Source organism: Notechis scutatus, chromosome 2 (assembly GCF_049901735.1).
Source record: "Notechis scutatus isolate UNSWTSFEM ecotype Mainland chromosome 2, rNotScu1.2, whole genome shotgun sequence".
In the NCBI taxonomy this organism is placed as follows: Eukaryota; Metazoa; Chordata; class Lepidosauria; order Squamata; family Elapidae; genus Notechis; species Notechis scutatus.
The window spans coordinates 51,152,692-51,165,741 of NC_142010.1; positions in this window are offsets into that span (position 1 = coordinate 51,152,692).

Sequence of the window (13,050 nt, forward strand, 5' to 3'; positions counted from 1 at the left end):
GAAGTTACAACAGCTGCACCGCCAGATTCCAGACACATTGCATTTTGGGGCTTGGCAATTGGCTCACCTTTATAGCCATTTGCAGCATCCCATGGTCATATGACTGATTTTTTTGTTTTTTTGCCAGTTTCTGATGCTTCTAGTTTCTGGTTAAAAAAATGCCCATTGCATGTAATGGATTTGCCTAATAACTATGCTGTTTGTCTAACAACTGCTGTAAAAAAATGTTAAAAATTGGGTTCAGCCAAATGATACCTTGACTTAGTAACAACAACACCCAATTTCAAGCACATTTATGGTCATAATTTGAGGACTACCTGCATACCAAATAGCATATATTTGACTTTCCTCTAAGCTGTTGATTCCCTACTTATGAAAAATTGATGAAGTGTTTTTTTAAAAAACCTACATGTTTTAATTTTTCCTAGGGCAGAAGATACTCTAAATGTTCTTAATATCTTTTATGGTACATTATGACTGAAATGTTTTTCATGTTTTGGTTCCAGATAAAATCCCTTGTTTATGTTTTTGCCAAAAGAGTCATGGTACCATTCATCTCATAAAGGCCAGTTTGTGATGAAGGTAGTGCAAAACTATTTACTTAGCTTGGAAGCACAATGGAGCAAGTTAGCTTTACTGGACTCCGAATAACTAAGGGCAAGTTTTCACAAAGCACAGCAAAACTAGATTAGGAATTGTCATTGATGAGCTGTGGTGGCGCAGCAGTTAGAATGCAGTATTGCAGGCTAATTCTGCTCACTGTCAGGAGTTTGATTCCTTCCATCCTGACTGGCTAAAGGTTGACTCAGCCTTCCATCCTTCCGAGGTCAGTAAAATGAGGACCCAGATTGTTGGGGGATATATGCTGACTCCATAAAGAGAAGAGAAAAGATCACCAACAAATGTTCAATAAGCAGCACTTTTAGTGGTCACCCTTTTTTCCCCACTCGGTACCTCAGAAAAGGAAATACAGTAAACATCTGGCTTAAGAATGTATTCATGGAAAAAAACTTTCAAATTGCAACACTTAAGTATCCACTAGAGGATGCTGTTTATTGCAGATCTAAGCTACTTGAATTGAAGTATATGCAGCACATAATAGTCAACCATAGTCGACCATATGCAGTGTATTTTTGCATAGAAGTTACATATGGAAAAATAGACATCTTATGGTATGCACTTGAACTTTTATCCTGTACTTTAAAAAAACATTTGGAATAATTGCCACAAAAGTACTTTTTAGTTTTCTACAAGATCTTCCAAGCAAGCAAAGGCATTATTGCATAGCCCTTCTGAATAAAGGTCTATGAGATACACAGATAACTTCTGAGTGGAGGGCGCATAAAGATAGTATTATTGGATATAATGCAAATATGCAAACATAAGTTGTTTGATAACTTACCATTAAGTAATATAAACAGAAATCTCTGTTTAATCACTCAGAGGTAGTGTTAAATCTGCTGATGAATTCTAGTTCAGTTGTTTTACAGTTCCTACGTAGAAGTGATTTTTCATCTTATAACATGTTGCTTAGTGACAGAGTTGCCAATCCCAATTGCAGTCAGTAAATGGATTAGCTAAAAGCTGACCCATGCAAACTTTCATTAAGCTCAACTATTACTGAGAAATGTCTTCTATTTCCTAGAAAGAGGAAACAATATGTTCAAACTGAACAAGTTCAGTTAAGTGCTACTACCGGCTATGCCATTTTTATATAGACCTAAGGAAGTTGGCATTTAATGAACAAAATATTTTCTGAGGCTGAGGAATTCTTGGTCATACTCATCAATTAATTGTATGCATGAATTAACCATTAATAAGGGCAAAGAAGCTACCCTGTGCCAATTTTTAATGACTTGAAAAATCATGAATAAGGAAAGTGAAGAATGTAAGGATGTTTTGTTTCTTGATTGATTGATTGATTCTAATACAAGCTGTAGATTTAAATTTTTCTTATAGCACTAGAAATCGCACTTAGACTTGTATACTGCTTCACAGAGCTTTACAGCCATCTCTAAGCGGTTTATGGAGTCAACCTATTGCCCCCAACAATCTGGGTCCTCATTTTACTGACCTCGGAAGGATGGAAGGCTGAGTCAACCTTTAGCCAGTCAGGATCGAAGGAATCAAACTCCTGACAGTGAGCAGAATTAGCCTGCAATACTGCATTCTAACCGCTGTGCCACCACAGCTCATCAATGACAATTCCTAATCTAATTTTGCTGTGCCTTGTGAAAACTTGCTCTTAGTTATTCAGAGTCCAGTAAAGCTAACTTGCTCCATTGTGCTTCCAAGCTAAGTAAATAGTTTTGTACTACCTTCATCACAAACTGGCCAGTTAAAAAAGATACTTCATTCATTGGGGGAGCATCAATATAAAGCCCACCTACTATAGATCTCTCCCACTTGTTTGGGAAAAAAAAACATGTTTGTTGGTAGAACGTGTACCTAGTTCTGCAAATAACCTGAAACCTCTTAAAATAGGCACAGCAGTTTTTAAGACTGATAACAGTTTCAATTTTTTTCTTTTTAATCTGATACATTGTCAATAGACCTAAGCTACTGTAATTACTGAAAGTAAAGCCAAAGCTAAGCAGGGCCCACAGCGTTGCACAAAAGAAGGCATTTTTAATATCCCAGGAACAATGAATAGCCTTATTAATTGCACTAAGTCATAAAATCTTAAACTTGCTGAAAAGGCCAGACTTGAAAAGAGATGCGATACATGTCTAGCTAACGTGAACCTAACAGTGTCACTATATTAGAATTAATAGTATTTTCTTCATCTTTTACTCTAGTGTGTATTAATCCAATCCATGGTATGTTTGTGACTTTCCAGGATGCTTGAAGCTTCTTACTTCTGTTTATCTCTTTATTCAGTATACAATTTGCTTCAAAAGATTGCTTTAATGATTCCCATGTTATAGGGAAAACAAATGTTTATACCTCTCTAGCTTTTTTCCAGTCTTTATCCTTCCTTAACTGTGTGTAGATTACAGCACAATCCCAGTGCGATAGCTATTGCCAAACTGTCCTCATCATTTGTATTCATCTCAGGAAGATCAAGGGTTTTCTGACAATGAGAACCATTATGCTGCATTTTCTCATCTATGTGCGTAGAGAGGGTACAAAGTCAAAACTACCCTTTCCTTGTCAACGGATGTGAAGGGCCCCATTTCCCTCCAGAGCTGCAACAGGCAGTTGGATATAGCCTATGGTCAAAGAATTATTAAAACAACTTACAATATGTCAGACCACATGACTGAAGCTATGTGAATAACAATAACACTCAGTCTGAAGAATAGGCTGTTTAGGGTGCAGTGTTTCTAATGAATTTGAAAGCACACGAGGATCTTTATAGCTAAAGCAAGTTTCATCTGTAGCTCATTGGCAGTATTGGTTCTACATGGCTCTCTTCAGAGTTAGGAACATTCAGGTATTATTTAATGATCGGGAGCTACACTTTAATCTAGTATATCTAAGGTTGATTTTTATGTTGATATTTGAGGTACAAAATTCCCTTTCCTCTTCTGCCACTTAATTCTTTTTATCTGATGATTTCCTCTCTTTTTTTTTTTCAACTAAGGCTTAATTTGATAATTTCTGCCACACCCCCTTTCTCCTTTAAGATTGCTTAAAACTGGATCATCATTCATTCAATGGACAAGGTAGCTTTTCTTCTGAAGGAAACAGCCAGCTTGGAATTTCCTCAACTCCAGTCTGTCTCCAGAGGCACAAGTGGCTGCTTTGACTGGTGAACCAGCCATGACTTTACCTGGAAGGTAATTGCCTAGTGATTCATAACCTAATAATCTCATGTTTGCAATAATGAAGGAGGCTGCCCCTGGAGATGGTCTCAAAGTTGCAACTAATCCAGATGAATGTTTAAGTGGGACAACTAAGTGAGACCATACACTAAGTGAGATGATAATCCTGAAAAGTCTGCCTATCAAATACAGTAATGGACCCAATATAAGATGCTGGCATTAGCCTAAGTCCTAAGTGATTTAGAATCTAGGAATTTAACAGGTAATTTTCCCTAATGCCATCCAAGACACTGACAACTCCAAGTGGGAGTCTTCCTGCCTCAGGTTGATCTGATTTATAGTAGGGCAGCCAAAGGTAGAATATCTCAGTGGAAAAGCACCTGTTAAGGGAACTGCACTGCGTCTATTGACTACCATGCCAGTTTGAGATTAAAATTGAAAACACCTGTTCATGCAGCTACTTTAGAGGGCCTTTAAGACAATCTTGTTTTATTTTTTGAATGTTTTTTTTAATGTTTATCAATTTAAGGGCAGATGAACTGCTGGTTTATTTTAGATAGCTCTTACTGTCATTTGTAAACTTTTCTTGGCCTTTCTGTGAAGAGCAAATTTATTTTATAAAATAAAACAATCTACCATTGGTGTATTATTGATAACTATTGTCTCCAATGGTGGAAAAATAGTATTTTGTAGGTTTTACTCACCTCAGACTGCCACTATTCCTATCACTTTAGTTCTCTTCCAAGAATTGTTGTGTTAATTTCAGAAAATTTGGAAGCAGGTTAAAAAACATGGTGGGCTGTTATCATTTAGCTCCTCATGCTGACCCTTCCCTTTTTCATCCTGTTTCTACTTCCTCCTGGCTATATCTCCCATTTCCCATCTTTCACATCAGTGGTAGGAACATCTCTAACAATGTTTCCTTTCAAAATTTCAGTATCATATGAACTGACAACCTCAATTCTATCTTTAATAAACAGTTTTTTAAAATCACTTTTTCTTTACTCCCCATTCTCCAGTTCTCTGCAGATTCGAGGCTGTTTGCACTAATATTGAAGGAATAAGAAGATTTTTATCAGCCACAGCCCCAACTGAGTTAGTTCAAGGGGCATCATGACATCAGCACTTTTGGATTAAGCAAGTAAATGAGGAAGAACTTAAAAGGGCCCCTACATAGTCCATTGGGATGAAATAGCCGGGGAGATTAGTATTGCAAACCTCTGGTCTCAGAAGAATGGAATTCAATTATTTTATCTATGGCATATGCATAGGATGTGCATTCACACTGAACATTTTTTTTAAAAGTCATACTTTCATATGTAAACCCCACGCCCAATTAAATTGACTCCCGATGACTTCAAGGGCATATCCATGTAACAGAATAATAATTGGAAGGGACTTTGGAGATCTTTTAGTCCAACCTCTGCTCAGGCAGGAAATTTCAGACTATTGATTTACCATTGCTTTTTCCAGGAAATGTTTTCAATTCCTAGCCTACAGCCCTGGTATTCCCTGGTGTGGTGCCTTCTCTGTCATGGTGCCTGCCATATACACCAGTGTTGTGTTCCCCCCTGAGATCAACTTGGTCTTTTGGAAGGCTTTGAAGATCTCACTTACTCTCGGGCTTTGGGGACAGGGGGTTAGAGGAGCCCAATATATTTGTGTTTTGTATTGTTGTGCAGTGCTCATTTATTACATTATGATTATTTTTAATTGTACCTTTGTTTTGTTTACAGGGGTTTTATTATATTGTCTCCTCCCCTGTAAACTGGTTGTTAGCTACCCAGAGTAGTTTATTTGAGATGGTCAGCCATATATATTATCTAAATCAATCAATCAATCAGTCAATCAAATACAAGCAAACTCAAACTCTGTTTGCTTTTCAGAGCATCCATGATTAGTTAGATGCCATCACCTAGCTAAGTGAGCTATAAACAAATAAATAAATAATAAAGGTCTTTGTAGCCCATCCTATTATGTGAAAGCTTTTATGGGGGTAAATAGGTAGCCTCACTGAATAATGAACACTACTCTTTCTCTCTTTCCACTATGTTAATGGAAATATTTGCTGTATATATGCAGTATCCTTTTCTGAGGGTCTCCCTATTATAGATTTATCTGTAAGTTTTCTAAATGAAAATATGGATGTAAGAATGCTGTTGCATGAATGTTCCAGGTGCTTTTGTGGAGTCGGGGCAAATGTCATGTATTCCCAGTGGCAAACAGAGATCTACCATTCTGCCTGTCTCAATACAACTATGAATGTTTGGAAGATTGAAGAGAAGGTTCCAAGAAAGAAATCTTGACAGGTGGCCTAGGCACAGAATTTATGAAACTAATATGCATGGCAATTTGTTGATTATAATACAGTTGCTAGTCAAAAACCCTTATACTCTAAAATTGCTTCCGTTGTTTCATGTATACAGTAGAGGGGGTGCACTTTGTTGTTAACTTTAATTGTATCAAGACTTGTGAACTATCTGAATGAACAAATGCTCATTGAAAACAGTGACCGTTTAAGGGTTTGAAAAAAGCATGAGAAGATGGTTTATGCTAGAATCCTGGCAGGCAGTTTTATAAATGTGGCATAGGAAGGAAGGAAAGAAAATGAAAGACTTTTAAGGAGCAGGAAAACTTTAGATTACAGAAGCTGATTGAGGTAGATGGACCAAAAAGAATAATAAGGGCTACATTAGATATAGAGAAAGAAGGAACGATGGATATGTTCAAAGATCCTGAAAGCAGACATGGTTTCCAATATAGGAAGATAAAAGTTATTATTTTATAGCAAATTGCCTTCCATTCTCAGAACAAATTACAATACTGCTTACAACATTAATAATAACATCTGCCAAGTTATCTCACTTCATCTACATGGATGATATGAAGCCTTATGGAAAAACACCATCTGAAATAGACACGCCACTCAACAATGTCTTTATAGCCAAAATACTACATGGAGTTTGGGCTGAACAAATGTGCCACCTTCAATTGAGGGAAATAGTGAAAACAGAATGAATCAAGATGACCAATGGAAATAACAACAGTCTGGATGAGCTATTGATGATCAAATAGTGATGTTTACTCACTGCAAACATCTGGGCATCCTTCAAGCTCACAAATCAAGCATACTGAAGTAAAGAAGGTTAGAAGTGAATATATCGTTGAGAGTAAAGAAGTTCCTAATGTCTAAATACAGTGGAAAAAATGCCATCAAGGCAATAAACTCCTGGCCCATTCCAGTCATTAGATACACAACTGGTACAGTGATCTGGCATCAAGCAGAACTAAAAGCTCTGGATAGGAAAACCAGAAAAATAATGACAATGAATTATTTTTTTCACCTATGCAGAAAACTTCACTGACCTACTTACCAAACAGCATGGTTGGGTGTGGAATGTTGCAAGTAGCCCAGACAGTTGAATGGGGAAAAAGGACATTGGAAGAATATCTGAAGGACAGTGAAGAAGATGTACTGAAGCTAGTAGACCATGGAGACTTACTGAGTACTGGAGACCCAAAACTGATCTACAAGAAAGACTCAAATGAAGAACAGAAAAGAGACACAGTAAAGCAAAATATTTTATAGCCAGCACATGGGGGGAAACCCCCAGGCAATGTAGATAACAAGTAAATACCTGGCAATGTACGTGAAAATGTGTGTATGTTTCTGTTCCTCTCCCAAAAGTATCCCGGAGTTCTGCAAAATGAACAGAAAAAACAAAACAAAATAAAGATAAATGCAGTATACTTTTTCTATCTGGAAAGATGAAATAATTTGGAAAGTTTATAATTTGGGAAAGTGTTACAAATGGAAGAAAGTCAATAGAGATTTTGTCCCTGCACTCTTCCACTCTCTCATGATATAGCAAACAGCTTTGAACTTGGTTAATATGTAGATGGAAGATTATCAAGAAATACTGCTGCTGTAGCCTAGGTGGGAGGGAAAAAAAGTAGAATACAAATTATTTCCATGTTGTCAAGAAAGCAACATAGATGTGGCCGTGAGGCCAACAGAACTTGGCCATGACTTGAATATTACATAACATTAGGACTTGGGTAAGTCAGTAAAAATATTGGACAGTTGATCCACTGTGACAAGACAAGAGCTATAGCTGCAGGTGATTTAAAAGACTGAATTCAAATTTATAGAGGGATTGAATCTGGCTTTTAAATTGGGTTTTAGGCTCAGAAACACCATGTTTTTTAATTTTTCTTCCTAATGGGCAGCAATGGGAAACAACCACAATTTTTGTGTTTTTCATGAGGATCTGAAGCATCTTGCTTGTATAGCCTTTTGGATGTGATGGACTTCCCACATGACTCTTGGCATCTGAGGTATGGAGGCCTGAATTAGGGGAAGTTTTCATCTGCTTTTATATTTGCTACCACCACACAGGCTCAGAGGGGAAATCTCTTTCTCTCCTCTTCTTCTTCTTGCAAGGTGGAATAGGCAAGTAATTCTTGGCAATGCATTGTGTTGCTTAATCTATGAATGAAACATTTGAGATAGATAGTATAGTACACGACCTCTGAATGCATGCCATAAAATAGGAATCCCAATAGGAAGAACAATATATTATTGAATTAGCAGCATTGTGAGCCCACTTCTTCAAAAGTAAACATCGGTCTAGTTTCTAACACTGAAAGATCTCCTCCACTCCATTGCTGTAGAAAACACCTTCATATCGGCTTTATTATTTTAAACAGTAGTTTTTCTTTCCAAACTCCTTCTTTCTGTGCTTGTTAATTCCAGGCCCACCATCTCTATCTCTTCTTTGCATTGTGTGAATGACAGACTAATAATCTCCCCAGGCCCATGCTGAGCCCAATAGCAGGTGTCCTAGTACCCACGCTGCGTGCCACCTTCTGAAATTTATCAAGCATCTTCCTTCAACAATGATTTATTATTGGCATAATTTGCCTTGATACAATGAGCCGGCGAACATATTTCTGTACTTGGGTGACAGGCATTTGATGGCTCTCTAGGCTTCTACTTTATTTAGTTTTGAACCTCGTATGATTTGGTTACATTTCTGCCCCCCACCCCTCCCCAGCTTTCTATCCTCCCCACCAAACCTTTTCTCATTTTGTTTTGTTTTGTATGAGTGTGTGTTTCTCGTAACCCTGGGCCAGCTGACAGCGCTTGTAAAAACCAGAAGTCGATCTCGCAGTGGCTTTTCACCATTAATCAAGCTGCCTGGAATTGGAAAGTAACACTGACAGGCTTTTATCTTGGAGAGAAGGAGGATGGCAGATGTATTTTATGGTGGATGAGCCTTCACGGCTTCTATTAGGCTAGGACTTCAGTGGTACAAGGTGGTGGTTTGGGAGGGGGAGGGGGGGTGGGAGAGAAGGAAAAAGAGGGAGGTGGAGGTTTGGAAAGGGGGGAGCCTGTGGGGGGGGGGGTGAGCCAGACAGGAGAAGCTGGGAGAGGCCTACAGATAAATAGATCCGTCAGTCAGGCAATGTGAAGGTCTCTAGGCGGCCAGCCATTGTAGGTGACAGAAAAGGCAATCAAAGACAAAACAAATCAAAAGGTACATCTTATCAGCAGCAGGCCAGCTGGACTTCCACAGCACTCACAGGCCCTGCGGAGGGCAGGAGAAATTAATCGTGCTGTCGAGGCCAGAGAAATTGTTGCCGCTGAAGGTCCAAGTTCAGACTAGCAGAGGTGGCCAGCATTAAAGGAGAAAGAGAAGCGGGGTGGGCGGGGGGAGTGAGAGGAGCGCGAAGGCAAGCAGGCAGTCCCACCACCATCTTTCTCTCTTTCCCTCCTCACCCCCCCCGCCTCGGTTGCCTCGGTCTCCTGACAAGTGCATTCATCGTGAGATGATAGCTGGGCACCTATGATTGGTACCTTTAATAATATAGCCCTCGCTCAGCTGTCACCCTGAAAGAACAATTTTTCCTCCCGCTTTTCTTGATGCAAAGATACATTCATAATGAGAAGGGTGACAGAAAGTGGGAGCTGCAGCGAGCCAAGGAAAGTTTGGAAGAACATTAATCAAAAAGTGAAGCCGGAGGTGATGGTAGCGTCTGGGAGTACCATCAGTACCATCAGTACGTGGTGTGAGGGGTGCCTGGGTGCCTGCAGGTGGACCTTAGGGCTTAAACTTCCTGTCATGTTTGGGCCACCCCACATTGATGATCCCCTGGTAGAGAGGAAAGAGGGACGTTCTCCTTCCACTTTTTGAATGTATCAACTTTGCAAACTTCATTTTTCTTCTGTTCTGAGAGGCAGCTATTCAAAGTAATCTAAGAAATACTTGGTGGGGAGCAGATTATTCAGTAGCTCCCCAAATTGCAACACCGGATTCTGACCATAAGACCATTCCTTTCTCTTCGGCTTCTTTTCTCTAATTCATGGTCCTGCAAGGAAGAAGGCCTTCTCCTCAACATCCGTGCCTTGCTTCCTCTTGGCAAATGTTATTCCAAATGTTCAGCCCCATCATCAGGGTGACCTCTGCAGCTTCAGTTCCATGGAAAGTGCTACTTTTGATGAACAATAGTTTGTCATTTAGGCCTTTGTTTAACAGTTAGAAAAGCTCATATTTTGGTGCATTTTTATTGTAAGCTGTGTTGAATGTCTCCTTGGCAGAAGGACAGTATATATACAGGTAGTCCTTGACTTATGACAACTGAGCCCACCATTTATGTTGCTAAATGGGACATTTGTCAGGTGAGTTTTGCCCCATTTTATGACCTTTCTTGCCACGGTTGTTAAGTGAATCATTGCAGTTGTTTAAGTTAGTAACCCAGTTGTTAAGTGAATGTGGCTTCCCCGTTGACTTTGCTTGTCAGACGGTCGTGAAAATTGATTACATGACCCTGGGACACTGCAACCGTCATAAATATGAGTCAGTTGCCAAGCATTTGAGTTTTGATCACATGACCATAGGGATGCTGCAATGGTTCTAAGTGTGAAAAACAGTCATAAGTCTTTTTCCCCCCAGGGTTGTTGTAACTTTGAATGGCCACTAAACGATTTTAAGTCAAGGACTACCTGTACGGTAAGACTAAATTAAAAGATAAATTGTGCTTTGATGGTTTGACAAATGCAGATTCTATATTGTTATTCCTAGAATTGGGATACAATATATTTTTCACTTTGCCCTGTAGAAAACTTTGGAAGTCCAGATTTCTTCTTAGACTCCCTATGGAAGACAGTATTTGTCCACAAACATGCATTAAAAATGCTACCACCTACCCCCTAAACAAAATGCTGAGATTATTTTATGACTCCGTAAGTCATTCACATTCAGGAAGGAACACATTTCTAACCCTGTCTCTGCCTTAGAATAGTGATCTTGCACAGACCCGATTAGAGACAATCGTAGATTTAATCCTAAATGGTCATCTGCTGAGGGATGTAGTATTGTGGAACTGATGTGGGCCATAGTTCTGTTTTATTCAACATGCATATAAAAAGGAAATAGCCAGCGGGATCCAAAGAGTCCTATCTAAGAAGAGAAAAATGAGAGCTCAGGTAGAAGACAATGAAAGGAAAGTCAAATCTGTCTACAATGCCTTAGATCGGGGAGTCAAACTGGAAGCCCATGGGCCGGATGCGTCATGTGCAGGCCGCGCCCACCCCAGCTCCGCGAATGGGGAAAACGTCATGAAACATCACGTAATGGCAACGTGATGTGGCAAGTTTGACACCGTGCCTTAGATTACTTAAAATAGCAATAATTACGCATCAATTGGAAAGCATACCACAAAAGGAACACCCATCTCCAGGAAAACACCAGCAGACCACGAGCAAGACCTGGTGGGGAAACTGAAAAGTAAAAGGGGTTTCCTTCAGCCAGGAAATGGAATGGTGCACACGTTGGAGGAAAAATGTAAGGTGATAATGAAGCATAAAAAAATGATGAGTGCATGGCAAAAAAAAGGAAAGAAAAGGAAAACAGTTTTTTTAAAAAGTGTATGCAAAGCAGAAAACTTTTATCATCAGATGATAAAAGAATGAAAGAGCTGTTATTTCTTTTTATATGTCTTCTCAACAGAAGTCGGAAGGTATAGGATACATACCTTGAATGCATTGATTGTATGCTTGAAATGCATTCCCAGGAGGGAATCAGAACAAAGAAAATGCAGATTGAGGTAAAGAGTGGAGATGTTCACAGGCTACTTCAGAATTTGCAAAGTAACACCTCGTGGTTCCCGAATGGCACCTAACCAACACAGATTATTGAAATTGCTGACTTCATAGCAAATATGCATAAAGTAATCCTCATTGCAGTACTAAGTGGGGAGAGTAAGATATTTAATGTGAGCCCAATTTTTAAAAAGTGTTTTAAAATATTTGTTTAAAGCAAAATGGAGGAAACATTAAAAAAAAACAGTTACGTGTATGGAGATGACTCTGTAGTATTTGTCTACTTGGACTTTCAAGTCACTTTTTACAGACTTTTTTTTTAAACCAAAGGCTCTTGAGTAAACAATGATTGTGGGATAAGAGACATTGTCCTTTTATTGATTGCTAAGTGGTGAAAATAGAAAGCAATGCATGGAAATGAAAAAGCAAATTTCTCAGTAGAAAGATTAAGAAATAAAGTCCTCAAAGGATCTATGCTGGGATCAGTGATTCTTAAGTTAATTATAAATTTTGTTGATTTAGGGATATACAATGAGCTGACTGAGTTTATAGATGATACCAAACTGTGTAGAGAAGGGAGAACTAAAAATATTTCTCAGGCGCTCCAGAAGGATAGCAATTCAGTTTAAATGTGTGAAGTTATGTATATTGCACATGGGCAAAAATCCCAAACTTCATTTATATTGAGACATGGTTTGAAAATGGGGGACATATTTGGAGGAAATACTTGGGACAATTTAGGGAATATGTTGATTTAATGTACAGCAGCGGTGAAAAAGCAAATCCTGTGTTAGGTATCATTTGGTGGGAAACTGAAATCTGAGTGCCGACTTTGCAGTGCCCTATGGAGCATCTATGGTACATCTGCATGTGGAACCCAGGATCCCATTCTCCTCATCTCATTTGAAAAGGTATAAACAGAGCTGGAAATATTGCTGAAGAAAGGAAGAAAAAAATGATCAGGAGAAATGGATAGTTCCTCTATGAGAAACAACTAGAAAGTCAACTGTTCTTCAGCTTCAAAAATGATTGATTTGGGGGTGAGGGAACATGACTGAGTTGTATAAGCATACCCCATATGGAGAAAATGGGCAGAATAAGGGTTTTCTTTTCCCCTGGAGACAGTATTCATCTTCCCCTGTGAAGATGATTGAAAGATTTATATTATACTATATACAA